The sequence below is a fragment of the Canis aureus genome, chromosome 1 (assembly GCF_053574225.1).
Source record: "Canis aureus isolate CA01 chromosome 1, VMU_Caureus_v.1.0, whole genome shotgun sequence".
Classification (NCBI taxonomy): Eukaryota; Metazoa; Chordata; class Mammalia; order Carnivora; family Canidae; genus Canis; species Canis aureus.
The window spans coordinates 4,749,414-4,755,413 of record NC_135611.1 but is presented as its reverse complement, the minus strand read 5'-3'; positions in this window follow the sequence as shown (position 1 = coordinate 4,755,413).

Here is a 6,000-nt window from a genome sequence, read left to right as displayed (position 1 = left end):
TGCTTCGACGTGGATGGAACTGGAGGGTATTATGCTGAGTGAAATAAGTCAATCAGAGAAGGACAAACATTATATGGAGAACACACTTGTATGATTTCAGTTCTCCACATTTACTGAGGCTTATTTGTGGCCTAACACATGGTATCTCCTGGAGAAGGGGGAATGCTCTATCATTGGTGAGGGGTGTTTTACAGATGTCCATTAAGTCTAGCTGGCTTGGAGTGTTGCTAAAGGCTTCCATCCCTCTGTTGATCTCCTGTGTGTAGTCGTTCTGTCCATCATTACAATTGGGACATTTACATCCCAAACTCTTACTGTTGAAATATTTGTTTCTACCTTCCATTCTATCAGTTTCTTCATGCTTTTTAGGCTTCTGTTGCGGGTGCACATATGTTTGTAGTTGCTGTATCTTCCAGGTAGATTGATCCTTCCCAATATAAGATGTCCCTCTTTATCTCTAGTAACTTGATTAGTCTTTGAGTCTATTTTGTGTGATATTGGTATAGCACAGTGGCTCTTTCACCATCTCTCTACTTCCAATTTATTTCTATCTTTTTTTAAAGATTTTTTTATTTATTCATGAAAGACACACACACACATACACACACACACAGAGGCAGAGACACAGGCAGAGGGAGAAGCAGGCTCCATGCAGGGAGCCTGATGCGGGACTTGATCCTGAGACTCCAGGATCACGCCCTGAGCTGAAGGCAGGTGCTCAGCCACTGAGCCACCCAGGGATCCCCTTATTTCTATTTTTGAATCTATAAGGTGTCTTCTATAGAGACTAAGTAGTCGGATCTCGCTTTTTAAATTCAGTCTGATGATCTTGCCTTTTTAATGGATTGTTTAATTCATTAATATTAATGTTTTTATTAATATGGTTGATATATTGCTTTTCTTTTCCTATACGACTCACATTTTTAATTTTTGTCTGTTTCTCCTTTCCTGACTTTTTTTGCATTAAGCAGATATACTTTCTAGTGTAGCATTGTGATTCCATTAATGATTTTAAAAATCTACATATTTTTCATTATTTCCTTAATGCTTACTTTAGGGCTTATATCTTAATTTATCAGATTCTACTTCAGGCATGTGTACTAGCTTAATTCCAGTGAGATACATAAATTGTTCTCCTTTAGCTTTATTTCCTCCACCCTTTTCTATGTCATTATTATTATACATATTACATCTGTCTATGTTACAAATCCAACAATACATTTTTATAATTATTCTTATGTGCAATCTCAGGTCTTTTAAAGAAACTGAAAGAAGAAAGGAGAAAAGCATGTATTTATAGAGTTTGTTATATTGATCTTCTAGTTTTCCATTTCTGGTTCTCTTCATCTCTTTCTTTGGATTTTTGTTACCATTTGATGTCATTTCCTTATCGCAGTTCAGCATTGCAACCCATCAGCCTCCTTCATGCCATTACTGCCACACATATTACATTTCTGTATGTTCCAGATCCTCCAACAGAACTGAACACATATTGTTTTATGCAATTGCTTTTTTAATAACTTGAGGAGAAAGAAAAAATTCGCAATTTTATTGCATAGTATAGATATTCTATTTTATAGTTACCTTGACCAGGGCTGTTTGTTTTTCTATGTAGATTCATATTATTGTCTGGTATCACTGGCTTTCAGCATCAAAAACTTCATTTAGTATTTCTTGTAAGTCAGGTCTGTTAGCAACAAATTCTGTTTTTGTTTATCTGAGAATGTTTTCATTTTACATTCACTTGTGAAAGATAGTTTTGCTGGATATAGGAATCTTGGTTGACAGGGTTGTTTTTTTTTCTTTTTTGTTTTGTTGCTTTGAATATATCTCACTGTCTCTGGTCTCCATGGTTTCAAATGAGAATTCAGCTGTTAATATTATTGGAGTTCCCTGAACATATTTAGTAGTTTTTCCCACAGCTGTCAAGATTTCCTCTTTCTCTTTGGTTTTGAATATTTTGACTATATTGTGTGTCTGTCTAGGTGTGTATTTCTGCATTTTCCTACTTGGAGTTTGTGCATTGTAGATTTATAAGTTAGGTCACCTCAAAGGTGTCCCACATTTTTCTGAGGCTCTGTTTATTTTTTCTCATTTCTACTCTCTCTGTTCTTCAGATTGCTTAATCTCTATTAATCTGTCTTCAAGTTATCCCATTCTTTTTTCTGCCAGCTCAAAATAACTGTTAATAGATTTCAGTGACATTTTAATACCTATTGTACCTCTAAACTCCAGAATTTTCATTTAGTTCTTTTATACATTTTCTATTTTGTCGTGACAGTCTCTGTTTGATGAGTCATTGTTATCATACTTACCTTTAATTTTTGAAGATGGTCTCCTTTTGTTCTTTGAGCCTGTTATTTGAGGTCTGTCTACTAAGTCCAACATCTAGGCCTGCTCAAAGGCAGTTTCTATCACCTGCTTTTTTAAAAACTGTAGGTGAGTCACACTTCCTTGTTTACTTTTTTTTTTAATGTCTTGTAAATTTTTGTTAAAACTTTAATGTCTTAGATGACATATTGTAGCAACTCTGGATATTGACACTCTCTCTGAAATGTGTTGTTTTCTTCATCTGTTTATTGTTTGCCTATTTGCTTAGTGCTGCAGCTAGATTAATTCAGTGAATTGGTCTATTGCCTCTTTCTTGGGCAGACTCTTTTGTCTCTGCTCCTGCTTTTTCTTTACTTTGTATTGCTAAGCCTGGCTTCCTCGGGGTTATCCTTGGTCAGCCACTGACTGTCAGAGATTGTGCCTAAGTCCCTATATAAGGAAGCTTTTCACTCTTTCTCTTTGTCTCTGTGTGTGATTGGGAGGCATAGGGCAAGTTTACAGGTCCTCTGCCCCATGGAGACCTGTAGCTCAGAGGTTCCCTCTCCAGTACCTCACAGGTCATGACCTGGGCATGTTATTCTTGAACATCATGGATAATTGTGATTTTAGCAGGGCTCTCTTTTCCTCTTTTGTCTTGATCTTCCTGTTAAATTTCTGGCTAGCCTGATGGTATCACACTCACCTATTAGCCTTCTATCACTGCTACCTAATGGCTCTACTGTTGACAGCAATGCCCTCTGGCACAAATTTCCTCACAGTCTGATCAACACAAGGTTGAGCCTGTTGGCAGGAGAAGGTGCTGCCAACCTTTGAGGCTTCTGTGGCTGTCCTCTGGGCAGAAACATTGTGCTACAGAGCAGAAGCTGTAGGGTGCATGAGGGGGCAATGTGGGAACTGGTGCCACTGCCCAGCTGCCACCACCTCCTACTACAGATCTTCCTCAGTGCAGAGCCAGGGGTGATGGGATGGCCTCTGTCCACTGGCTGTTTAATCCACTAATTATAGCTCTTCCTCCCCGGAAATATGGGGGTTATGAGTACTCAGCTGCTGTGCCTAGAATTACTCTTCTACACATGGAGCTGTGTGGATGGAACACTGCACTCTTCACCAGCAGCCCTACTCAGGTCTCCTTGCATCACTAGCTGGGCATGGAGGCATAGACGAGTTGCCTGGCTTCTGCAACCTTATCAGGGAAGGCTTTTTGTAGCACAGAGCTGTGGGACTTGGGATATGCAATGTTCAGCCATTGTTTTATTTGACCCAGAATAGGTCTTTCACCTGAGGCATCTGGGAGGTGGGACCTGCCACTCGGCTTCTGAGCCTGCTGGATTAACTCTCCCACAAGAAGGAGCTGCATAGAGACTGGGTTCAACCAATTGCTCAAATGCCAGAGTCTCTCATTGTTCTCACCAAGTTTCCATAATTGTGTTGGATGCATGGTTTTAATTTTGTTCAATCTCTAGAGATTTTGAGGATTGTCTCTGCTAATTTTAACCATCTTAATAGATATCTTTTGGTGGGAGGAGCTTCCTTATCCTCACACTGCATTCTTAAAGTCCAGCATATGGCTCTTCTCTTTTTGTGAAGTGTCTATTTATGTCATATTCATATTCATATTCAATACATATTTATATTGGGCTGTCTGTCTTCCTATTGATTTACAGCAGGTGATATGTATATTTTTGTAAATGTACTTTCTTAGAAATATGTCTTACAAAATATGCCCACTTTGTGGTTTGCATTTTTAAATATCTTAATGGTATTTTTTGATGAATAGGAGTTTTAAGTTTTAATATTGTCAATGCTTTCTTTGATGGTGTTTTCATAGCTACTCATTTGTTTAAGAAATCTTTGCCATCCCAAAGGTCACAAAGATATTCTCTTGTGTTTACTTCTAGAAATTCTTTTATCTTCCACATATAGATCTGCAACCCATCTGGAATTGACTTTTGCTTAGGCAACGAGGTACTTAATTTTCTTATATGGATATCCAATTGACTTATCATTTTTATTGAAAATACCATCCTTTCCTCACCACATTACAATATCACGTTTATCCTTAATCAGACTATATTTGTGTAGGCTTATTTCTGGAATCTCTATCCTGCTCCACTGGGAAGTTTATCTAACTTTGCCCCAATACTACATTGTCTTATTTACTATAGATTCATCAAAGTTCTTAATATCAGCAGTTTAAGTCCTCTAGCTTACACTTCTTTAAGATTGCTTTGGTTATTCTCAGCCCTTTTTATATATTCATGTGAGTTTTGGAATGAGTTTGTCAATTTCCACAGGGGGGAAAAACAGCTGGGAGTTTTATTAGGATTGTATTTAACTTATAAATCAATTGGAGGAGAATTGACATTATTAACATATTGAGTCTTTAAATCCATGAATACGGTGTGTCCCTTTATTTATTTATATCTTTTATTTTTGTTCTCTTAAAAATGTTTTATACTAGTTAGTACAAAGTCCCTGCATATCCTTTTAGATTACTTCTAGATATTTGATGCCCTTAATACTGTTGTAAATAGTATCATCTTAAAATTTAATTTTCTGGGATCCCTGGGTGGCGCAGCGGTTTAGCGCCTGCCTTTGGCCCAGGGCACGATCCTGGAGACCCGGGATCGAATCCCACGTCAGGCTCCCAGTGCATGGAGCCTTCTTCTTCCTCTGCCTGTGTCTCTGCCTGTCTCTCTCACTGTGTGCCTATCATAAATAAAAAAAAATAAAAAAAATTAATTTTCTGTTTATTGCTGGTATATAGAAGTATTATTTTTTAAATATTCACCTAGTTATCCAAAAATCTCCCCCCTCATTCAATTTTTCAAGTTACAACTACTTTCCTCAGGTGAAAAAGATTGTGTTTGTCAGACTCTTCAGTTCACGGTACATTACTGCCACTTCTCCCTGCAAGGCTCCTCTCACATATGGTTTCTTTGTTTGCTCATCCCTTTTATCTCATTTCCTCCCACCCTTTCATTGACCACCATTTTCATATGTCTTGTGTTCACTCTCTGGTTACTAGCGGGTCTGGTAATTCTTTTTGTACTTTTTTGAAGTTTCGTACTTGGTAAATTTACAGTTCATGTTCCTTGCCCTTCTCTTGGTATAGCTCTTTACCTTGTGGAATTTTAGGATTCCTGCATTTTTCTTCTGGTCTTTATCTCAAAACATGATACCAGAACTGAAAACATGGTTCTTTCTGGCTTCTGCCCAGCTGTCAGCTAAATGAAGCCCAAAACTGAGACCATGTGTACATCAGCCACCACCACCATATATGAGCAGCAGAAGTCCCTGACTTAAAATTCATAGTTGCATTTTCCTGCATGCAAATAATTGTATGGTAGCCCTATTGCTTCTTAGGCATACAATTGGCCTAATACTGTAGCTGTGGGACACAGCCTCCTAGGAATGGTAATAATAATAATACAGAAGCAGTAGTCATGATAGTACTAGTGCTTCTCTATGAGCATTATCATATGACAATGTCATTAATATGAATTCAGTCACTGGCATCCTGATGTTGTGATGCCCTCAATTTATAAACTATTTTTAAAAATCTAGTAGTGCTCATCATCATATTAAGCTTTCTGTAATAAAAGTAACATGGACCTGATCATGGTGCTCGGGTTCTGTATTAGGTAAGGCTAACACCTCCATAGATAT